The sequence below is a fragment of the Lissotriton vulgaris genome, chromosome 4_1, assembly GCF_964263255.1.
Source record: "Lissotriton vulgaris chromosome 4_1, aLisVul1.2, whole genome shotgun sequence".
NCBI lineage: Eukaryota > Metazoa > Chordata > Amphibia > Caudata > Salamandridae > Lissotriton > Lissotriton vulgaris.
This window is the reverse complement of record NC_141691.1, coordinates 302,205,198-302,230,846: the sequence shown is the minus strand read 5'-3', so window position 1 is coordinate 302,230,846 and position 25,649 is coordinate 302,205,198.

Here is a 25,649-nt window from a genome sequence, read left to right as displayed (position 1 = left end):
CAAAAATAATGTATATGCATGTCACTCAAATGTACCCCGGCAATATGAAGTACCACACAAGAGGGTATGGGGAGAAGTGCTCCCAAAAAAGAGAATATGCTCATAGCACTGTAATGTTTTTTTGTGTACTGACTGCTATCTTTCTAATACACAGAAGGATACCAGTCACAAGAACAGGATGACCCCATTAGATCTCTCCTGATGAAGGTGTGACCATATATACGGCCTGAAACACCGAAACGCGTCGACGCACAGTAAACTATAGAATCCAAACAAAGTCTAAGGGACTCCAGCTATATCTCAATTTTGGACACTGGAAGTCACGTGGGAGTAATTTTAAGACTATTGGATCTGATTAATTCGTGGCAATACTGTTTGTCTCACTGAGCAAAGGGGGTTTTCTTTCATTTTTATTCTTCTCTGTGTGAATATATATGGTATGATTACACTAGTTATTTAGGTTATACCACATGTGTTTTTTTCCTGTGTAGATATATGTTTTATTGTTTTGATGTACCATTGATTGTTTGAATACATTTTGAGTTTAGTGCACTGTATGAGATGTCTCAAATTGAATTGTGTTCAGAGAAATACTTTTTCTGATATTTTAATATAATCTTTATGTCTCTCATTGAAATGAGTGTTTTTATCTGAATTTTAAATTAAAAAGGCTGTGAACGTTACACTTTAGTTGGCCAGTAATTTAAGAAACACACTAATGATATGACCTGAGTGAATGTGAGGTGACTAGAATAGAGTCTAGTGAGTGTTATATTCCTTGAACAAGTCCAAGGATAGTCTTTTGACTTTGAGTGCAACCAGCCCACCAGCTACCTCCATTAAGCGCCACAGGGCTGCGTTGTAGAGAGGTGAAAAAAAGGTGTGGCCTCAGAACACCTCCCTGCAACGCAGCCGCCTGGTGCATACTGGAAGTTCCTGGTGGGCTAGTTGGCCGCCTGGGAACCCCAGTATTCAAGGGAAATTCATTCCCCATCTGCAAACGCACCAGGGGTTGTGTTTGCAGAGTACTGAAAGGAGGGGGCGTGGCCTCTGGTGCAATGCCTGTCTTTTTTTTAAGAAGGGGGGCTGTATTGCCCCCTTCTTTCCTCATATTCTTTGCCCTGGGGACCCCATCACCCAGGGCCTGCCCCCCAATATTTTCTTATTTTTTAAAGTGGGAAGGGTGCCGCGTGGCCCCCTCCCGAGTCCATAATCTGCTGCGGGGACCCAATCCCCCGGGCATGACAATTTTTTTATTGTTTTTCTTTTTGGAGGGGGGCTGCCTTGCCCCCCTGCTTAGGTCATTCATGGCCCCGGGGACCCCATCCCCTGGGGCCGGGATTTGTTTTTTAAATTTTTGAGGAGAGGGACGACATGGCCCCCCTCCCGGGCCACTAAGAGCCCCGGGAACCCCATCCCCCGGGGCTGGCCTAATCTGTTGGGGACCCTGGGGGGGTCCCCAATCCCCCCACGGTCCCGCCGGCTCCCCGAATCCCTTGGGAGCCGGCATTGCTTTTCTACATGGGGAGCTGTGAAGATGCACCTCCCTGTGTGGAAAAGCAATTTGGTTTGCATTTTGAAAGAGAGAGCAGGTTTCCTTGCTCTCTCTTTCAAAATCCAAACCCAGTTTGCTATGGCAGGGCGGGAGCCGGAAGGCTCCCGCCCTGCCATAGCAAACTACAGTGTCCGGGGGTGGGCACCCCGGGACACTACAGGAGCCGGCCCTAGGGGTGGTGGTCCCCAGGGCCACCAAGTGTTCCAGGAGGGGGGCCGCACGGTACCCCTCCCAACATTTTCAAAGCCCCTCCCAAACATCATTAATTAGTTTAAAATGAAATCCCCGGGGGATGGCTTTCCCCAGGGTTGGGAGGTCTGAACCCCCCACATATTTTTTAAAAGCCCCGGCGATGGCATCCCGGGGCTTGGGGTGGCCTTTGAGCCCCCCACCCATTTCGATTTGTTGCCCCAGGGGGGGGTGGTCTCCGGGGCTACAGGGGGGACCATGAGCCCCATGCATACATTGGCATGAAGCCCCAGAGGGTGGCGGTTCCCGGGGCTTGGGGGGACGTGGAGTGGTGTGGCTCACTGGTTAGAGGCAGCAGACCCAGAAGCAGAGAACGGCCCGGGACCAGGGTTCAATTCCCGACGCGGCAGGGTCGTGGACCAGGGTCAGCGGACTCGATAATTCTCGCCACGGTGCCTACTCTAACCAGGGATCACACTCGGCAACTCTGGGCATTAGCTTGCCTCATCTCCACAACGGCCCCCACATTCGCCGGGGATGCCTGGTTTCACCTTGGAGATACCCAGTAGGGACCATCTCACAGGGATAGCCAGGACGGGTTCCCCAGCGGTCTACAGCGCCACGACGCCTCAGGGCAGCAGTGCGCTTTACAAGACACATTACATTACATTACATTACATTGAGCCCTGAGGTTCCGTGACGGTTCCGTGACGACTTGAACCCGTGTTTTCAAGTTTGTCGGAAATACATAAAATTAGTATCAGCGAACCGCAAATGATCCATTTAGTATATCCTAGTGTTTTCGCTACGCTACGAGCAAGAGCACTCCTTCCACTGACACATTTCTGATATACACACGGCATCCATCTTAGATCGTGGCCGCCATTTTGTGGTTCCTTGCCCTCACATATGCAATAGCCTCTGATCATTTCATTCACTTCACTTTGATTAAAGACACGTAGCCTTAGCCGGAGATTCACCTCTTACATGACACGTGCACCTTAAACCAGATCACGCTGAAGCTGCATGACTCGACAAAGGCTGCCTCCTCTGCCCGAGGCCAGCCCACCTGAACTGGTTTTCCTGTCCATTGTACCTGATCATGATTAGGCGGCCGAAGCCGGTAGCCTTGCCCATTTACAACCCACAAACATCTCTTATCCCGCTTTTCTATCTTCTGCACCTGGCTCTGCTCCTTTCCTTCTGGGCCTTTATTAGGGGGAGGTAACGAACTTTACGATGAGGCGGTCCGGGTCTTGAATGCAATATTGACAAGGGATTGTGATGGACTGGTGGGAACCCCTCTTCGTGATGTTTGGTATCAGATATTATCGACAGTTCCTGTGTAACGCCAAATATTTATTGTTTAGAGACACAAAGGTTTGGGAATGTACCGACATGTGAAATATTTGCCTAGAGCACAATTTTTAGTATATAAGGAGCAACCCACTTTGTACAAATCGAACAGTCTCCTAGATTCTGCCCGTGTGTAGATTCTGTGACTTCTGTGTCCCTGCAGTAATAAACCTTTGGTCTTTGACGCCACCATCGAGAAGCCCGTGTTTCTGTTCATTTGTGCACCAAGGCAGGTGGGACTCCGGGGTCTTTGGGTGTTGTACCCTGACACCTCTGGACGGAACCGAAAAGTCCAGAACTCCAATTGGCGCCCAACGTGGGGCGACGTCATTCGGTACCGGTCCAAAAGCCTGAAGAGTTCGAGAAGCTTCGTGTGAAGATTCCTGAGGGAGGCGCCCCACTTCATCGATCCCGGCATATCGCAAAAGTGGCCCTGAAGTTCTCTTCCACGAGGGTTCCCGTTCAGGACGGCTGCAGTGGGCCGTTGCCTTGACCGTCGCCCTGTCTTGGACCCGAAGTGGTGCAGTCCTTAGTACAGCGAAACGTGACGGGTTTCTCCTTGGTGACGTCTTCAGTGACTCAGTTAAGTATTTAGTGATAGCTAGCTGGTTACTTTTGTGAGGATTGTTAAAAATCCTTGATCGGTTCTTGGTTTGGTTTGGTTTTGTAAGATTATCACTAGTTGTTCTGGTTACGATAATCTATTTGGTTCAGTTTTGGGTATCGATACATCAGTTCGTTTTTGGTAGGCCTAAGTTCTCACAATTTGTTCCGTGTTTGTTTGTTTTGTGTTCCGGACTGAGAATGGTAAGTCGGAAAATGTTGTCTTGTTTTAGTTGCAACAGTGACTCACAATTAGAGGATTCCTGTCTGGTTCCTCCGATTGGGACTCCCCTATATGACCTATATTGTAAGTATGGTGTGGGTCCTATAACTTATAATGAGATATGGGTCCGTTATTGTAAGAAGGATGGTGTCCTTAGTTGGCCACTGCATGGTAGTTTTGAACAAGAGATTCTCGACAATTTAGAAGCGAAATTGTTTAGGAAGAAAGCCCGGCCGGCAATGTTTGACTCTTTTCGTTATTGGCGGAAAGAATCCAAACAGAGAGAAATGAAAAGGTTGAAAAAAAGAGCAAAAAGAACTAGAAGAGTTAACTCTAGAGCAAGCGACTAAACAGTTGCAGGCTGACGAGTGTGAGAAAGCCATAGATGTAGCCATTAGAGAGCGTAACTTAGCGATTGACAAGTGCTATCCTGCCTTGCCATCGAAAATGGCTAAGATACTGGAGGATTCCGAAAACGATCCTCTGCTATCTTATCTGTTACGGTCGCCTCCACCGTATGCACAAGGTGCTGCGGCTCCACTTATACCGGATGTTCAATTGCCGGTTGCTGGACAACCTGGTGTTCTTGTTCCTCAGAATCAAGTTCCTATACCTCCTGTGGTGAATGTAAATGTTCCTACAGCTCCTCCTCTTCCTGCACTGCCCGCTCCTATACCTACCACTGTACCTATTGGTCCTCAAACTATTTTCCTCGATACTCCTACTGTTTCGTCATCTATTCCTACCTCTACTGCGTTCTCTATGTCTGCGAGTGTACTAACTCCACTTTCTGTTCGTCGAAGAATCACTGATTCTGTTACTAATATGCTGTCTCCTATATATAAAACCTTGATTAAGACTCCTACTCCTGACTCTGTTCAGAGACGGAGTCAGCTTCCAAGTACTGAGGAACGGGGAGTTTTAGACTCCACGGCTCTCAGATGGATTTCGAAGGGTAGAAGATATAGTACGAAAGATGTGTTAGAGACATTTATGCAATGGGGAGAGCCAACACAGCGATACGTCTTCGACGAGATGTGCTCGTTGTTGCGTGAGGAAATAGAAGAAGACGATGTCGAATCAGATTTGGAAGATTTAATTAAGATTCAAAAAGAGTTTGCTGCTGGAATGATAGTGGGCGATAATATAAAGGAAGCGATGGAACTTATTTTGAGTTTTAGGAATGATCCATCTCTTCGTTCCCCGAGAGATTTAGAGAAAGGTAGAATGAAGCTAAGTCGCCAATATCCTATGAGGGAAGTTCCTCCAATTTGGCGCGAAGCAGTACAACGTGATGATAATGCGGGAATTGCAGCTGCTCCAGCACAGTTCCAAAGAGTATGGATACATATTCCGTGGAAGCGAGCAGAAGTGTTAGCAGTGAAACAGGCCTTGCCAGATCCACGTAAGAATCCAGCCGGATATTACAAGGAATTGACACAGACAGTTGAGGCTTGTATAATGAACTTAGCCGACATTGATATGTTGTTTGGTAATGTAGTTCCACAACCAGTGTGGGCTAAAATTCGTAGAGAGGATCATCAGGCTGCTTTAGGTGGTGATTGGGCAGCTATCACTGCAGCAGATGCTCAACAAATAGGTGGTGCGAAACCCGAACCCCTAATTGCTAATCTTCCTGGCAGAATAATAGATTTAATGAAGACTCTGATGCCAGCATTGCGTGTTAATTGGGATAAATTATCCGCATGCAAGCAGAAGAAAGACGAAAGTGTCTCCGACTTCTTCACGAGGTTCGAAGAGACTTTTGTAGACCATAGTGGTCAGGATATGAGCACTGAAGGAGGACAGAGATTGTTTGTCGATAAATTTGTGCATAATTTGTTACCCGAATTATGCAATAAATTGAAAGACTCAGAAAGTGCGTGGGCTGTATCTACGACAGCGCAAATACTTGCGACTGCACAGTATTACGAAAATAGGGATAAAGAGGAAAAGGAGAAATCAGAGAAGAAAACGAAAGATTTAAAGACTAAAGTTCTTTTACAGCAGGCGTATCCGCCTCGCACGAATCAGACTAATATGCAACAGAATTCGTATCAAAAGACAGATTATAATTCGACCAGGCCTCAATACCAGTGGAATCAGTGTGCGTACTGTAAGAAAGAGGGTCACTATAAAAATGATTGTCAGATTTTAGCGCAAAATAATGCGGCAGCAGCTCAGAGAGGTCGTGGTGGTTTTGCACAGAATTCTAGAGGTCGGGGACGAGGTGCTATGCCTCCACAAACTAATGATCGTCCTTCTAATCACTTTGATCAGCGAAATGTACAGTCAGCTCAACAGAATAGATCTCAGCAATATCTTGTTGAGGATTATTGTGAAGTTGAAGAGGGATTTCAACAAAATGGGTACTAGGACAGCCATAGACAGAGAGAGGGAGTAGTATCAGTTCCAGTGGATCAGAGTGGGCCTTATGTCGCAGTAGCAACATCAGGTGTAGTCGAACCGTTTCTGTTGGATACTGGTGCCGCAAAAAGTTCTATCATGCATGCGAAACTCCCTGGCGCACCTTTGTCTGGCTCAACAAATGTTTCCGTAGGTTTTTCAGGCGCCCCTGTGTACAACCCGATATCTGGTCCTTTGTCTATTTCTGTTGGACCGTGTCAATTGAAAGCACCCTTAATTTTGACGACAGGTTGTAATGAAAATCTGCTTGGTTTAGATTTGTTAAAACGACTATATGCGACATTGTACTGTTCTCCGGAAGGAGTACAGCTTACTTTGGGTAAAAGACTCACCTCTCCGATGTACTTGTCAATGGACAAACTCCCGCCGGAGCTACGTTCACTCCCTGATTCTCTTTGGGCGACTGGTCCCAACGATGTAGGTCTACTAGAGATTCCACCGTATGTAGTAACTTTGAAAGCGAATGTGAAATTTCCAAGAATTCCTCAATATAAAATATCGAATGAAGGTGAGCGTGCACTCTTATTGATTGTGCAAGATTTAATTAAAAAGGGTGTGGTTGAAGAAACGCGAGGAAATGTTTGTAATAGTCCTGTATTGCCGATTTTGAAACGAACAGATCCTACAAAGCCTCCAGTCTATAGGTTTGTCATAGACCTTAGAGAAGTTAATAAGATTGTAATTCCGCAGTTTCCTGTAGTGCCAGACATTACTGCTTTGTTAACATTGATTCCTGCTACAGCTACATGGTTCTCAGTCATCGACTTGAAGAATGCCTTTTTCAGCATTCCGATAGCCGAGGAAAGCAGAGATATTTTTGGCTTCTGTTTAGGAGGTCGCAGTTTCAGATTTAAACGCGCTCCACAAGGCTACTGTGAAAGTCCATCTATTTACAGTCAAGCTTTAAAAAGCCAGTTAGATTCTTTTGTCCTTCCTCCAGGTTCTGCCCTAGTACAATACGTAGATGATCTTTTGGTGGCTGCCGATGACAAGGAAACTTGCAAAGCAGCTACAATTTCACTATTGCATCATTTGTCTAATTTGAATCATAAGGTGTCACCTTCCAAAATGCAATATTGCTGCCAAGAAGTAACCTACTTAGGTCATCTCTTGTCAAAGGAGGGAAGGAAGTTGACCCCAGAAAGAATAAAAGCAATTACGCAGATGAGTGTTCCACGCACACAGAGGGAAGTACGTGCCTTTCTAGGTATTACCTCTTACTGTAGGCAATGGATCCCAAATTTTTCACTTTTAGCAAAACCGTTGGTAGCTTTGACTGGGAAAAATGTTCCGAGTCCGGTGCCATGGTCTGATGAATGTCAAGAGAGTTTTGCTGAATTACGAAAAGCTTTGTGTTCAGCTCCTGTATTGGGCACACCTGATTACAGTAAGCCATTCACGCTCTACGTTCACGAAAGAGAAGGTTGCGCGTTGAGTGTCTTGACACAGAAGTTTGGTGATAAACAACGCCCTTGTGCGTATTTCTCATCAACATTAGATCCGGTAGCTAGAGCATTGCCTAGTTGTTTGAGGGCTACAGCGGCAGCTGCAGCTTCCATTCGACAATCTGCTGGTTTGGTGATGAACAATATGCTAGTGGTCATGGTTCCTCATGCAGTGGACACACTCATGAACCGAACGAAGACACAACACCTTACTAGTGCGAGATTATCTGGTTACGAGCTGACGTTATTAGCGAGTCATATTCAGATCAAAAGATGCAATGTATTGAACCCAGCAACATTGTTGCCGACTGATCAAGAGTCGAGTGATTCTGAGCCACATGACTGTTATTTCAAAACGGAGGAAGAGACAAAAGGTCGTATCGACTTGAGAGATACTCCCCTATCCGACCCAGATGGTACGATGCAGAGTGTGTGTGCTGGTCTAGGATTGAAACAAAAATTTCATAGTGCGAACCATCCCCAGTCTGCTGGTTTAGTCGAGGGTTACAATGGCACCCTCAAGCTTAAAATAGCCAAAATTCAAGCATCCACAGGTTTGGCTTGGCCAGACGCACTTCCTTTGGCCTTGTTATCAACGAGAGCAACAGTGCATTCTAGAATAGGGCTTTCTCCATATGAGATTGTATTTGGCCGCCCGGCAAATGTCTGGGGTGTGCCAAGGCCTAAACAATTCTGCTCCATTGAATATCCTATGTTGATAGACTATCTTTACGACTTGACTGCTAAATTAAGTCTTATTCATCAACAGGTCTTTGATGCTTTGCCAAAACCTCCGGAGAGTCCAGGGCATCAGCTGAAACCCGGCGACCACGTGGTGGTCAGAAATTTTGCGAGGACAAAGAATCTTCAGCCTCGCTACATCGGCCCCTTCCAAATCCTGCTGGCAACGAGGACAGCTGTGCGTGTTGCTGGTCGCAAGCACTGGATCCACGCTTCTCACGTAAAGCGTGTTCCACTGCCGCTGCCCTACGACGACTGGGTGAAGAAGGGAATTGGTGCCTCCGAATCTGAAATAACTCCAAAATTTGTCCCTTTCAGCGATGCCGATTTGATTTCTGACACTTTGAAACGTGACTCTCCTCTTGAAAAGACTGCTTTGAACATTGAACATTTGTCTCCAGCATCAGAAGAAACTTTGCCATCTGCGAACGTAAACTCTGCAACAGCTGCTAGTGATACACTATTTTCCGATCAAACAGTACCAGCGAAGAAAAGATACAACCTTAGAAGCCATAAAAAGGACTAATAAAGCAGGCAACTGCATACTGTGATTTTGATATATATATATATATTTTGAACTTTTGCCTTCAGCCAGGAAGTTTGTTATTGTTTATTGTTTTTAAAATTGCCTTGCCGTCTGGGTAGCCGTAGGGTCGTGGCTGTGTGCCTAGTTTGAATTTGCAGGGGTCTGACACAAGGTCGATCTTTCTGTTAGTACTGGGAACTCCCAGGGCTGACAGAGGCATTTTCATCTACGTACACATCATCAGTGGTCGCGAGCGGATTGTAGAAGATGGAACTTCCTGCGCTGCAACGAGAAAATGTGATTTACGTTCGCAGAAACAGACTAAATAGAATTCTTCATAGCAAAAGTTTCTTGATGCAATGTGCCGTTACATTTTTGATTGTTTTAGCAACATTGGTGGGTGGAATTGTCTTTAGCATAAATTTGATTTTTGTGCCAGTATCTACAGTACCTCCCCTTGATCCTGCTATTTCTACTGTTTCTTCTATACACTCTTTTCACTCGTTTCCGGAACATGAGCAAGCTCGACGCTCAGAATTCATTAATAATACTTTTGTACAGCTCTTGCACCAACACCAACTGGTAGTTAACACGACAGACTGTTGGGTGTGTGGCTTGATACCCCACACTATGGATAAAGGTATTCCCTATCTGGTTTTGCCTTTCAGCTACAATGGATCATTTCAGGCCCTTCAAACCATCTTTGCTTATGCTCTTGAGACCTATCCTCCACGTCCACCACGTTCCACTAAATATAACTCTGCCAACAAAGCTTTAGTCCAGGGAATTATTGACATGGTCAAAGACGTCAATAATACTCCATCATACCCTAGAGACGAATTGCGAGTATATTTAAGTTGGAATACTTCAGAGTATCGCCTTAGTTTAGGAGAAAGCAAGCGTAAAAGCTCAACTCCAATCTGGGTCGTACCTCACCGAGGTCAGGTCTGTTTGCAAGGTAATGGGAGAAATCCGAGAGCTCAGCTAGGGAGGAGTGAGTGCGTAGAGACTTATGTGTTTCCGGCTAACTCTTCCCCTGCCTTTCTTACTGCTAGGGGTACCTATTTCATTTGTCAAGACAGAGCTTATACATGGTTGCCTGCCGACTTCTCAGGATCATGTTATATTGCTCGATTATTGCCTCCGACATACACTGCTTCACCTGATTACCACAGAACAAGAGTAGCGAGAGGTGTCTTCAGCAAGGAAGATACAGCTGGTCAGGAAGCTGGAGACTTCTTCAAAGGCTTCCTTCCGTTCTGGGGGCCTATGGCCAATAGTAGAAACATACGTCAGCTAACACGGGTAGTTGAATCTACTATTACCGAAACTGCTGGTGCCCTTAGCAATCTGACAGCTGAGCTTCAGGCGGATAGGCTCATGACATTGCAGAACCGTATGGTTCTAGATGTTATACTTGCAGATCGAGGTGGGGTATGCAGAATGATCCAATCGAGCTGCTGTGTCTTTATTCCTAATAATGCTCCAACAGTTTACGAGGCGATCTCTAAGTTGCACAAGATTTCGGACTCCATACATGTAGATGAGGGAAACTGGTCCTTTATGGAGTGGGTTTGGACTCTGATCTCAGCGTGGGGATGGAAGGTTCTAATGGTCATTGGTGTCATCTTAATATTACTATTCTCATGTTGTCTGATTATCCAGTGTGGTCCTGCTCTGTGTAGTCTTTGTGCTACAACCTGTTTTAGGAAACCACCTGCATTTGGAGAAAAGACACGAGAAAGGATGATGATACAACAGCATGTCACTGACCTGATGAGCATAGAACTAGATTCAGACATAGATTGAGTAATTGCCTATGTAAGGGCAAAAGGAGGGTCTGAGGTTCCGTGACGGTTCCGTGACGACTTGAACCCGTGTTTTCAAGTTTGTCGGAAATACATAAAATTAGTATCAGCGAACCGCAAATGATCCATTTAGTATATCCTAGTGTTTTCGCTACGCTACGAGCAAGAGCACTCCTTCCACTGACACATTTCTGATATACACACGGCATCCATCTTAGATCGTGGCCGCCATTTTGTGGTTCCTTGCCCTCACATATGCAATAGCCTCTGATCATTTCATTCACTTCACTTTGATTAAAGACACGTAGCCTTAGCCGGAGATTCACCTCTTACATGACACGTGCACCTTAAACCAGATCACGCTGAAGCTGCATGACTCGACAAAGGCTGCCTCCTCTGCCCGAGGCCAGCCCACCTGAACTGGTTTTCCTGTCCATTGTACCTGATCATGATTAGGCGGCCGAAGCCGGTAGCCTTGCCCATTTACAACCCACAAACATCTCTTATCCCGCTTTTCTATCTTCTGCACCTGGCTCTGCTCCTTTCCTTCTGGGCCTTTATTAGGGGGAGGTAACGAACTTTACGATGAGGCGGTCCGGGTCTTGAATGCAATATTGACAAGGGATTGTGATGGACTGGTGGGAACCCCTCTTCGTGATGTTTGGTATCAGATATTATCGACAGTTCCTGTGTAACGCCAAATATTTATTGTTTAGAGACACAAAGGTTTGGGAATGTACCGACATGTGAAATATTTGCCTAGAGCACAATTTTTAGTATATAAGGAGCAACCCACTTTGTACAAATCGAACAGTCTCCTAGATTCTGCCCGTGTGTAGATTCTGTGACTTCTGTGTCCCTGCAGTAATAAACCTTTGGTCTTTGACGCCACCATCGAGAAGCCCGTGTTTCTGTTCATTTGTGCACCAAGGCAGGTGGGACTCCGGGGTCTTTGGGTGTTGTACCCTGACACCTCTGGACGGAACCGAAAAGTCCAGAACTCCAGCCCCTCCACCCATTTCTATTTGAAGGCCCGGGGGGTGGCGGTCCCTGGGGTTGGGGCGGCTGAGAGCCATCTGAACATATTTGAAAATAGCCCCGGGGGTGGTGGTCCCCAGGGGACCCCCTTCACATTAAGAATATTGCCCCCGGGACTTGGCTAAAAAGCAACAAATCGCGGGAGCCCGCGCTTTATTTTTTTTTATAGGCAAGATTCATGCACCCTGCACAGATTTTACTGATTTTGTTTATTTTTGGGGCCCTTGGGGTCCTTGTAGGACCCCCTAAGCAGGCCTAGGAGGTCAGGGTGGTTCTACCCTGCCCCCTTTTTGCGTTGTGCACTGTTTTTTCTTTGATTTCTCGTGCCTCAGTTCGACCATGGCACAAAATGGCTGCCAACAATTCCTGATTTGGAGTGTTGACAGCCAATTAGCATATAGCTCGTAATCGGGAGGGTGCGTGGATCCTGCGCGGCCATAGATATATATATGACTTTACTTTTGATTTTCTCAGCAACTACTGAACGGGTTTACACCATTTAACAAAAAGGCACCTTTCTGAACTAAGGGCTACCTCTTTGCCAAATTTGGTGTAATTCCGTTCAGCAGTTCGAGCTTTAGCCGCAGCTAAAGTTTCATATGGAAAATTGCATGGGGAAAACATGTTTTGGGAACCCACTTTTTTCTTGGCCCCTGCTTGACGAATCATATACAAACTTTCAATATAGGAGCAGACCAGAGTGGGACATAAGTTTTGAAAATTTCGCAAAGATTCATTGAGCCAAAGTTATTGGAAATAGAATGTTGCAGATTTCCTATGGAAAATAAGTCCATAGGTCCGAACTATACCTACCTACTGGCGAGGGCCAGTAGATAATATATATATATATACATATATATATATAGATATATACATACATACAGTCGCTTACTTTACACCTCTGTGTGAATCACTCTTGAATGGGTGCTGATATGCGGCGGTGAACTCCGCAAATTATGGTCGCTCCTTTTCTTTGAATTGAAAGAAAATGAGCACTCGCGGGGGCGTTTGAAGATGTTTATTTTAACCAGCAACAAATGCGTTAATGCTGACTGCCTTCGTCGGTGTTACTGCCACACCAGAAGCGGCCATGTTTTAAAACCATGTTACTTGTCCAATGACATTGAAAAGGGACAAACGCATCACACAAAAATAGGCGCAATCTTGTAATGTCTGATAACCATACAATTTTTATATTGTGTCCTAATATTGATCATACATATATTATGCACTCAATCACAGTGTATCACAATTTCATTTGATATTCAAAATCAATTATCACAGATATTATTCATTCATTGCTCCGAGTTAACTATCCTTTCAATGATTTATCCACGCTTGAATAAGCAAATTCATAATTTTCAGCCACATATTGTATTGCTATTCTAAAACCAAAATGTCTGTGGGCACATTGCTTTTTTGTAATTAATCTGCTGTGTATCGGCCAGGTTGGAGAAGGATCTGTCGCCAGCGGTCTTCTTCGGATGCGGGAGACTGTGGCGAGAGCGAGGCCAGCTGAGCGGAGGTTGCGGGTGGAGGTGTGGAAGCCGAGCCGTCTGTTGAGGTATGCTGGTCCGGCGTGGTGATGGGCTTTGTGTGCGTGGGTGAGGACTTTCAAGGTTATCCTCTTGTTGACGGGGAGCCAGTGTAGGTCTCTCAGGTGGGGTGTGATATGGCTGCGGCGGGGGATGTCGAGGATCAGCCATGTCGAGGTGTTCTAGATGCGTTGCAGCTGTCTCAGGAGCTTGGTTGTTATTACTTCGTAAAGGGCATTTCTGTAGTCCAGTCTGCTGGTGATGAGGGCCTGGGTGACAGTTGTTCTTGTTTCGGTGGAGATCCACTTGAAGATCGTGCGGAGCATTCGGAGGGTGTTGAAGCAGGATGAGGAGACAGCGTTGACCTGCTTGGTCATGGTGAGGGTGGAGTCGAGGATGACCCCGAGGTTGCGTGCATGCTCAGTAGATGTTGGGGCTGTTCCCAGCGATGTTGGCCACCAGGAGTCGTCCCAGGCTGAGGAGGTGGAGCCGAGGATGAGGACCTCCGTCTTGTCAGAGTAAACTTCAGCCTGCGGTCCTTCATCCGTTCGGCGACAGCCTTCATTCCTCTATGGAGATTGACTTTGGCGGTGAGAGGGTCTTCGGTGAGGAGGATGATCAGCTGGGTGTTGTCGGCATAGGAGATCATGCTGAGGTTGTGCTGTCGGGCGACGTGGGCGACCGGTGCCATATTGAACAATGTTGGGCTGAATGAGGGTCCTTGTGGTATGCCGCAGATGATCTCAGTGGCCTTGGAGCGAAAGGGTTCTCCCGGAGAAGAAGGATGTGGTACAGTCCAGTGCCTTCTCTTGGATTCCGGCGCTGTGAAGGTGTGCTATTAGAGCACGGTGGCAGACCATATAGAAGAAGTTTCCCACAGTAAAACATATTCCCTGTGAGGCTGAAAAAGGTTAGATGAGCAAATTAATATTTGCAAATCATTTCTGAATGAGCAATCTCCCTTGTGGTGAAAATTAGATATGTATACATTTTACTCATTGTATTAGCTGAAAAAAACAATAACGCTGATAGTAATTCCCAACCACACCTAGGAGTTCCTACAAAGGTAGAGTCTAGCTCGAAAAATACGAATAGCCCTATTACAACAGATTTGCAAATTATTAACATGGGTCTTTGCGAATCAAGCCCACTGATTTTTTTCTAAACATGTTACTTTTTGTTTCTTCACGGGAACTATTGTGAAGAAATGTTTCTTATTCCTTGTCATTTGCTGTCTTTAGTGGTTGTGGTTTTGAAGATTTTTAGCTCTTTGGTGTCTTGAAGCTGGAGATGGTTCCCATCACTGAATTCTTCCCTAGTGCATTCCTAAGGTGAGACAAAATAGGAGAAGCTGGATTTTGTGTTCAACTAACATTTTCTTATTTTGGTTTGCGAATATTAAGCTTTTTTATCCCCTAAGAATAAGTTGTTTCTCCTAATAACACACCTTAGGTCTCAGTTAAAAAAGACCTAAATGTGAAAAAATTAGAGTGTTTCACTTTTTTTAAAATTGTATTCCTGCAGTCCTTGTTGGCGGGTTTTCCTTACAAATAGATGGATGCAAGCAACTGAAATGAAGTGTAATCTTGCAAAAACCAGAACCATTAGCCTATGTGTGTCACAGGAAAATTCTGTTTCCATTACTTATTACGTAATATGATAATCTCCACTTGTAAGACACTTGTTTCAAGAAGAATTTGTTTCAGGAGAACTGGGAAACTATATGCATGCCATGACCGTTGCACTGTACTAGCACTGCTCACTGTGTGATGTATACCGTGTGGACTATACAATGTGTAATTGTCGTGCATGCCTTTTCTATGTAGCTGTAATTTTCATGCATACAACCATGCACTCCTACTAAGAGTTTCACCCACAGCTTTGACAAGAATTCTACATGTTACACACTGATTAAATTAAATAATGTTGCCTACGCCTAATCCATACTTAGGTAACATGCCAGTCTGATTCCTCTTGCTGAGGCTTTCAGTTCTCAGAGTAATACAGAAGGAGTAGTCAGTGGGGCAGGGGCTGATGAAAAATAATACCCCCCCTCCTGCAGAATGTGATGAGGGGTCCACAGGTCTTTCATATCTCACAGATATTCATTGTCTTTGGGCTGAATGGGGGACACTTGAATTGTGGGGGTCCCCGCTGCACCTCAGGGGCTGCACTGGCCTGCATCACGCCCCTGAGGTGGGGTTTATAAAAGACCTAGTTTAAGCAGTGAACCTCGGGGAGTCAGTGGGAGAGTTTGTTTCCCGCTTTCCTCTATATTTCTCTTACCCCTTTGATACCTGTCTTGATCTAAACCTTTTTTCTCCACTTCCTTCACAATGGTAGCAGACCTTACCTTTTCCATCCACTGTCGTCCCTGAAAGCCCGTCTCCTTCCCGAATTATTCACTCATACATTCAGCCCCTTCGCCATAACAAGAACTATTTTAACTTGTCATACTTTCCTTAAACTACTTTTTTGTACGTTTGACTGTTCTCTCTATATATCGCGCTTAGATTGCTACGCTACGACGATTAAAATAAATTGGTGGCCTCGGTGTTATTTGCCTGTACCCAGTAAGAATAGCTTCGATGAGGCACTGAATTTACCTCTGATCTGATTAGCATCCTGGTGGGGCATTGCTACCATGTCTAGTGATGAAGGGTGCTTTCGATCATAAATCTAAGAAGTTTCTCTCGTTTCTTTTCATCCAGAGGAATGCTACAGGCAAGAGGCAACCCTTAACGGAGGCCCCGGTTGAGAGAGGATAGAGCGGTAGACATAGAAGCTGGATAACCGGGTTCGAGTCTCGGCAGGGACGCTCAACACCCTGTGATTCTGGACAAATCACTTAATCTCCCGATGCCTAACAAAAAAAAAATGTGTCCATCTGTAACGCAACTGATGCTCGTGTAAAGCTCTCTGATACCTACGGATGAAGTTCACACTATAAAAAAACCTCTATTAAAAAAAGAAACCTATCTAGTCCCGTGTGCAGCCTTTGCCATTGCTGAACCCGGAAGGGCCTCATTCCACTTACAACAATGGGGCTGTTTGCGGAACATACCCTGAAATGAGCTGCTAACCTCAGTTCTACGTGTCATGATGGCAGTGTGTGGGTAGTTAGTGGCTGTTAATGTGTTAGGCTGGTGGTGGAATCTCCTGTGGGCAGTTCATGCGGTGCTTGGTAGGGGGCAGGTGATGGCCGAAATGGCGTGCCGCAGGTCATGGCCGGGGTGGGGGGGTTTAATACACAGTGTCCAGTCCGGCGCTGGTGCATTTTATATGATCTGACTCTGAGACAGTCTAAATCGAGCCTGTAATTTCTACAAAATATATTAAAACTTACGAATCATGGAATAACGTTTTGGAGTATGACGTTGCAAGCACACATTTCTAAAGAATAACCATGACATATGTACCTTATTACTCATTAAAAAGTCAACAGTTCGAAAACAGGACAGGCACTGGAAGAGGTTAAAACTCACACTTCCTTAAACGCAGGGTGCTTTGTTTGGCCAGCAATCTGCAAAGCAGAATGTACTTAAGAAATAATGCAACTGCAGCATCTTAAAAACAACGAGACCCCGAACAAACCATTTGAGAGTACATTTTCATTCGGTCTCAGGATTTCTTAGAAGTTAAAAAAAAAGGCTACAGCCAGGTGGGATGAATAAAATACGTGAGTAACTAGCCAACATTAGGAAGCTTGAATTGCTGCCGTCTTGGACGTACAGAGGAGACAGCTATCTTTATATTACGTTTTGAAACGTCGTTGGGCGCTCAATATATCGGGGAGACGGGTATATTTACGGTTGTTGATCCGATGGATAACACTCGCTTGGAATAATAAAGTGGTATTCCTAGAAAAAACAAACCGTTGGTAGAGAATCTTCAGGGTGGAAGATGTAGGCTGAGGCCCGGCTAGCACATTTAAATGAGACATCCATAAGAAAAGCCAGTGCCTCTGGCGGTAGCTTTCAGTTAAACAGAGCTTCTCTGACACCTTGTTCGGTACAATGCCTTCCCATCTCCCCCCTCTTTTGTTACGGGACATGCCATTTAAACCCCATTCACAGGTGTGAAATGGGGTTAACAGGCCATTAAAAAAGCACAAAAAGCAGATCACGAGCGGCAGGAAAGGGGGTAGAGAAACTGTTTGCCACAGATTAGGCGGAAAGCGGCGGTTCTGCATACCAATACACCGGCCCTGTTTACTGAATACCGGAAATGGGAAGCGATAACTCGGCCGACCAGAATTAAATATGAAAGCGCGAGTGCTCCTGCCTGAAGCCAGGCGCGCAGAAACCCTCTCCCTGAACCGGGCGATCCGGCTGCCCGTCACCTGAGCGTTCGCACGAGATGGAAGGTCACAGAAAAAAGTACCGTGCAGGAAAACGACATTCTGTTTTATCCTGCAGGTAGTGGTTGATGTTGATCCAGCAAGGACACCTGTATGGTCAAATCTGGGTACATAGTGGCGGGTGGTGTCACAATCAGAAATGATAAAGTGTTCTTGACACTTATAGCAATGACATCATACGAGCGGGTGGTGTCACAATCAGAAATGATAAAGTGTTCTTGACACTTATAGCAATGACATCATACGAGTGCCACTTACACAAGTTATATACTTTGTATCTATAAGCTACGCAGATAGATCACGCAGGATTGGAGACTGCCAAACCAGGGCACCATGGGCCCTACATTATACACCCATCCCCTGACCCGGAAGTAAAACAGCTACTCATTTGGGGTGCAATGGGTCCCAGGGGCCCCGGGCCTACTGTACCCGCTGCATTAGAGGAGAGGATGAGGCATAACGACCAGCGCTGCTGACCTTGGAACTGCGGAGCCAGGTTCGAGGCTGGCGTCGGCTCAACATCCTGTGATTCTGTGTAAATCACTTAATCGCCCCGTGTCTGCAAAAAAAGCAAAATGTCTTTTTTTGTAATGTACTTGGTGCTCACGTAAAGCGCTCCAATACATAGGGGTCGAGTTCGCGCTGTATAAACGCTAACATTATATGTATATATACATACATTTGTAGTTGCGCCCATCGTTGGAAGGGCTTAAAGGTTTATACCCACTGAGCTCCTAAAGAAGCCACGATACATTTTACTATATTTGCTTTTATTTACTATGAATGCATACATGATTTTCTGCAACGAACAGGACCACAGAATGGAAGGAGACCTTTCAGTCTCTTTACAGTTTTCCCTTCCTCACTCTCACCCAGTCAGACCTTTGTTTTGTTAGAGACTTGATTTGATTGTTGGATTTGTAGAGCGCAGGATTGCCCAAGGGCTTCTTGGCGCTAAAATGACTATGCTGCAGAAGTGGGAAGAGCCGTGCGACAGCCAGACAGGACTATGCTGAAGAAAGCCATGTCTTCAGGTTCTTACGAAAAGACAGCAATGAAGAGCTGTTTTTTAGTTCTACAGGTAATTTGTTCCAGGTTTTTGCTGTGTTCAGTGGGAAACCTACCCCCCATCTTAGTTGTTTAAATCTAGGAGTTTTGAGTAGCTTGGCACTACTAGACCTTAGAGTCCTAGGAGGATCTTAATGTAGTAAGTTATTTTTCAGAAAGTGAGGGCCTGATCCATGCAAAGTATTTTAAGCCAGGCATGCTGACTTGAATGGAATTCTTTTTTCTACGGGGAGCCAGTGGAGACTTCTCATTTTATGGGCCACTGGTTCAAACCTGGGAATATCCAATACCAGCCTGGCTGCTGCATTCTGGAGATGCTGTAATTTTAGTAATAGCTGTTTTTGCAGACCAACATACAGGGCATTCCCATAATCAATTTTGGATAGAGCCAGCAAGGTTACCAGGGTTTTGCAGGTGTCAGGAGGGATATATAACAGCAGTTACCAAATCAGCTTCAGCGTGTACCATACAGAGGAGGCAAGTTTATTTATTTGCACCTTAAAAGTAAGTTTGAAGTCAAATATGAACCCCAGGTTCCTTACGTTGTCCACAGGTGTCGGACATCTGCCGAGACTGTCGGGCCACCAGTTGCTTGACCAGATGTTAGGTTCAGCCCCCAGCAGCAGTACCTCTGACTTATCACCATTCAATTTTAAGCAGTTTGCCGAGTGTGAGGCTCGACGAGCACATCTCTAGGGCCTGGCCCCCGGCCCCGCCATGCCCCCATAGCCAGGTAGGCGGCCAGTGGCCCAATAGGCGACCAGCCGCCTTTTTACTTCCGGGGCATGACTCTGCTGCATCCGATGAGGGCTAAGAGTGGGCGGAGCCAGGGACCTATTTAGGGGCTAGGAGCCCTGGTCACGGCCTCTTCCTTCTCGCCTACACCGGATTGATCCGGTCGGACGTCAGCGGAGATCTTCGCCCCTTCCCCCCGTTTATGTTCTTAGAGTCACTGTTAAATCCTTTAAGTAACTTTGGCATCTTTCGCCCAGCTGCGCTTCCTGCTGTTGGGCCTTCATATCCGTGGGAAGAAGACAAAGCGCGACGGCATCGACACCGGTGGTCATCTCGCAGGTAAGGTGTTGGGTTGGCTTGGGGGCCTGTGGGGCAGCCGTGGGAGGCGGGGGTGAGCAGGGTTAAGCAGGCTGTTGGGCCTGTGCTGGTGTGGTGTCCTGCGGCTGCCTTGGGCTTCTGGGCTTGCCGGGTACCTTTTCTGCCGACGTGGCCGGCCAGGGGGGAACTTGTTGTGGAATTGTGCGCTACGCGATCAAATTTGGGACTGCACGGGCGGAGCACGGAGAGCCAAGCGTGTGGTGCGGCCTTGTAGCAAGCGGTCTTTATCCCGGGTAGTTGCCTAGCATTGCATAAAGATATATTCTGGAATTGTGCGCTACGCGATCGAAGTTGGGACTGTATGGGCGGAGCATGGGGAGCCAAGCGCGTGGTGCGGCCTTGTAGCAAGCGGTCTTTTCCCAGGTAGTTGCCTAGCATTGCATAAATATATATTCTGGAATTGGTAAGCGGCGCTGCTTCCAGGGCATACGGGGGTCTGTGAAGAAGTCTAGTGGATCTTCCTTAAGCCTCAGGCGAGATCGCCAGGAGCGCGAGCAAATCGGGGCTTTTCGAAAATTAGCGGTGCAGCGGGCGGGGCCTATAGGGGGGATTGTGTGGTAGGAGCGCTCAGAGAAACTGCCCATAAGCCTTGGGTGGGGTATTAATTGCTGTGCCTACGAGTGTGCTTGAGGGGCCCTACAAGGTCCATAGCGCTGTGTTAACAGGAAAGGCAACAGGGCAGTGATTAAAAGGTCGCTAGGAGTGCGAGGCGCGAACGATTGCAGCAGGCGCATCACGCTGGTCAGCACAAGGGGGCCAGTACTGGGAAAGGGCAGTGCTAGCAAACATCATCACTTAAAAGCTGTGGGAAAGTCGTGAAGTGGGACAGTTAGCATTGGAACAGGAGTAGCCCGGGGTCGTCATGCCACCAAAAGGGGTTAGCCACCAGAGGAAGGGCAAAGATCCCGAAATAGCACAGCTCCTGAAATTAGTATTGGCTAAACTAGGTAATGAAGGGGAGGAGAGCAACGATGACCAGGGTGAGGAGTCCTCTGTATCTGAGGAGGAGCTCCCAGCCCAGATAGGAGTAGTTGACCATCCTCGCCGCAATGGAGTGCCACCCAAAGCGGCCTTTCCTCCCCTGGTAAAGAAAGCCAGGGTGCAGCACAAGCCTAGAGGTGAGAGTAGAGAGGGTGCTGGCAAGCCGAAGAAAGGCAAGGGTCAGGGAAGGCATGGGTCAGGGGGTGTAGCCGAGAGATCAGTAGGTCCCGGCATGCTGCAGACGGCAAAGTTTGTTTCCCCCCCTTGCCATCACCACAGTTAGTGCCCTCTGAGATAGGCCCCCCCTTAGGGATATGAGTCATTGAGGAGCAGCCCGCAATGAGTATTCCAGCTGGGGGGTCAATGGCAGCACAACCGGTCCCGGGGAACGACATAGGCACAATCCTGTCAGAAATAAGGGGGGCACTTAAAGCATTGGCGCCAGGGCCTAGCTTTAGGGAACAGGAGAGTGCAGTAGTACCCCCAATTGTGTTACCTCCTACTGGGGGGATAGCAGGTGGGACTCCTGCACCAAGGGCTTCAGAGGGGGGATACTTTGGACCCTACTACTAACATCCTGGCTTCAGTGGCCACTCTTTTGGGGCAAATAGCAGCACCAGCGGGGGGTGCCCAGCCCAATAGCCTGGCGACAGCCCCTTGGGTTCTTAAAACAGCGCCAGAATGCGCACTAGGCGAAATCAGCAAGCAAGTGGCCCTTCTCTTGGCAGCGCAAAGCGCCCCCAGTCAGGCAGCAGGGCAAGCACCACTTGCCCCACCAGAAACAGCGGTGACCACAGGAGGTAAGAAAGGAGAGTCTGCTGCAGGAGTGGCAGAGGGTGAACCTAAGACTGTGGGGGGCCATAGTTCGGTGTTATCAAAGCCTGGAAAGTTGGCAACACATGTCACCATGGATATTAAAGAAAACATTTGGAAAGGGGAATATGTGGACATGTTTGCATTAATCAGACCAAAGAGAAGGGAGGTGGAATTCAGGGACAAGTAAGGGAAAGAGGGGTCCTTCCGGGACAGAAGTCCGAGGGTAGATGAGTCCATCACGAATTGGCTCTTTGGTTTTCAGGTCTTCACAACTGTAATATTGGAGAAGAAGCCAGAGTTAGCGGTATCACTAGTGTACTACATGAACAAAATCTTGAAGGCACACACAATACATGGGGGCACGGCATGGTTACATTACAACAGGGATTTCAGATGGGAGAAAGTGGAGGACCCAGACAAAGGGTGGGACCAAGTAGAAGTCAATGCGTGGTTGGAAAACTTTAGTGCCAAATCACAACACACGAAGCAGCCCTTTCGGACTTCCCAGGGAGGGCCGGGAGAGAAGAAGGGAACATGCTGGGCATTCAATAAGAAAGTATGTACATGGCCCACAGGGCAATGCAAATTTAGACATGCCTGTTCATTCTGTGGCCACTCCTCCCATCCAGAGTTTAAGTGCAATAAGAAATTCAAAGAGAGGGGAGGAGGTAGTGGCAGAGAAAACAAACCACCGCAGCCATAAGCTGCCTACGCCCGTGGATATTGGGAGACTGATTTTTTGGCTGAATCAGTACCCAGACAGGTCAGCAGCCAAGATTTTGTATCAGGGGTTCTCTAATGGCTTTCACATTCCTGCACAAGTGTTCCCCAGGTAGGACATTGTAACAATTTACTATCAGCCCGCATGCTCCCCACTGTGGTGGCGCAAAAGGTGGAGAAGGAGCGGGCTCTGGGGCGAGTGGCCGGCCCTTTTGCAGCTCCCCCATTGGCTGATTATGTCTGTCCTCCCCTGGGGGTGGTGCCTAAGAAGGAACCGGGTCAGTTCAGAATGATCCACAACTTGTCAGCACCTAAGGGAACATCGGTGAACGAGGCCATTGATCCATACTTGTATTCAGTATCATACACTTCCTTTGATGCAGCGTTGCAGAAATTGAGAGACTTGGGGCCCAATGCAATTATGGCTAAGACAGATATAGAGTCAGCATTTCGCCTTTTGCCGGTACACCCAAATGATTACAATTTGTTAGGCTTTCAGCGGAATCACCAGTATTACTATGACATGTGTATGCCTATGGGGTGCGCAGTTTCCTGCAAGTATTTTGAAACTTTTAGATCCATGTTACAGTGGGTTTTCACATGCAAAACAGGCTGCGAAGAGGTGGTGCACTATTTGGATGACTTTATGGTAATGGGCCCCACAGCATCTGATGTATGTGCGAAAGGACTGGAGAGTTTGGTGGCTATGTTTCAGGAACTTAAGGTCCCTTTGGCGCCAGGAAAAACAGTGGGCCCGACACATGCATGTCCTTCTTAGTAATAGAGATTGACACTATGGCGGGGGAGTGCAGGCTTCCACTGGACAAGGTGCAGGCCTTTTCTAAGGCGATCGATGCTGCTCTGGCAGGGCCTAAGGTGACTCTACATCAATTGCAGGTGTTGGTGGGCCAGTTGAACTTCGCATTGAGGATTATCCCCATGGGGCTCCCCTTCTCAAGGTCCATAGCTAAGGCAATGGTTGGGTTAACACAGAAACACCCCCACGTGTGCCTCCAGGCTGAGGTGAAAGAGGACCTGAGAGTGTGGCGCAACTTTCTGAGCAGCTTTACGGGAAAGTAGTATGGCCAGCTCCGCCGGTATCTAGTGTGGAGCTGGGCTTGCTTACTGGCTCGGCCGGCAGCATCAGCTTTGGCGCAATCTTGGGTCCTTCTTGGTGCCGAGAAGAGTGGCCAGCGGAATGGCATGAGAATCGTTTGACTAAAAACATAGCATTTTTAGAACTTTTCCCGATTGTAGTAGCAGTAACTGTGTGGGCGGATCGCTTCAAGAACAAGTCTGTGGTATTCTGGTCCGACAACATGGCAGTGGTGGAGGCTATAACAGGCAGGGGGCTACATGCAGGCAGGTCCTCAGGTTATTGAAACACTTGGTACTGGTATGCTTGAATTGAACCTAATTTTTAGGGCTGCACATATACCAGGGGGGGACAATCAAGCGGCTGATGCTTTGTCTCTTTCCAAGTTACAGGACTACCGGAGATACCACCCGCAGACAGAGGAATGGATGACAGGGTTCCCTACGTCACTGTGGAAGATTGGAGCCCCGCTTTAGCGGGGCTGGTAGGTGCCTCTCTAAGTGATCGCACTAGGAGATCATACCAACAACAGTTCGCGGTGTACAGGATGTTTGTGCAGGAAGCTGGGATAACAGAATTGTTTTCAACTCAGGCAATTTGGGGGTATTTACAGAGGCTCAGGGAGCAGGGTAGGGCGGAATCTTACGCAAGGGCCCTGGTGACAGCAGTAGGACTCTTTGCTAAACTTGCAGGCGAGCGCGACCCTTGGACATCCTTTGTAGTCAAGAGAGCTTTGGCAGGATGGGCTAAGATGGAGGGTCCTAAGCGTGTTTGCCGGAGGCCTTTAGATGTTAGAACCCTGACCAATATTTTGGAGACCCTCCCCTCCATCTGCAGTTCCTCATTTGAGAGAACATTGTTCGGGGCAGTGTACTCACTGGCTTTCTATAGGGCCTTCCGTCTGGGATAAAATATGGGCACATCCAGATCCGATCAGGCAGGGGGCATCCAGTTCAGTGACACTATACTAACCCCGGAGGGCCTGGAGGTGACATTAAGAAAATCTAAGACTGACCAAATAAGAAAAGGGGCTACAATCCAGCTCCTCCCGGCACCCGGCGTAGCAGCCTGCCCGGTAACCCGGTTGCAGGCCTACTTGGCCCTCCGCCCACAGGGATTGGGGTAGGCCCTGTTCATTCACGAACAGGGGGACTACCTGTCACAGTACCAATTCAAGGCGGTATTTAGTCTAGCTCTGGCCAGGTTAGGGTTGGGGGCCACAGGGTATTCATCTCACTCCTTTAGAATTGGGGCGGCAACCTTGGCGGCGGGGGCATGCTTACCAGTCCACGCAGTGAAGAATGTTGGCAGCTGGGCATCATATTGTTTTAATCGATATATACGACTAGAGTTGCAGTGACTGGATGATGTTAACATATTCATGGTGGTGCCCGACTTATCCATTTCTCTCCTGTCCACTAGTATGCCTACAAAAGTGGTGTGGGTATTGGGGCACTAATTCGTACGTCGCACCACGGTGCGGTTGCAGCAGCGGCGAGTAGAGAAGCCGCCAGGCTTGAGATGGACAAAATTCCTGTGGAGGGGGGTCGGGGGCATGCGAATCCGGCACCTACGGCAGCTTGTGGAGGACATGAGAGAGCAAGAGGGACAGAAAACAATGGATCTAATCATCATTCACCTGGGTGGTAACGACATGGTGGATCGGGGACGCCTGGCAGTCAAAGAAGCGCTGTTGACGGAGTTTGCGTGGTTAGGAAAGGTCTTTCCCTTGGCCCAGATTGCCTGGTCATGCATGGTAACACGAAGGTCATGGGGGCCAGGAGTGCAAGCTAGAGCATTGAACGTTTCCGTCAGGCGACTGAATAGGGAACTGGCCAAGTTGTGCTCAGCGAAGGGCCGCTTGCGTCACGTCCCCCACCGAATGATCTTAGGGGAAAGGATGTTTCACCAGGATGGAGTTCATCTATCAGACATTGGCACGGACACATGGATCAGCGGAATATGGTCTTTTGTGCTGAATTTGGTTGGGGAGGGTGACGGACCTGAGGGCCCAGGTCCCCCTTGTGGTGGTAAAGTGATCATAGAACA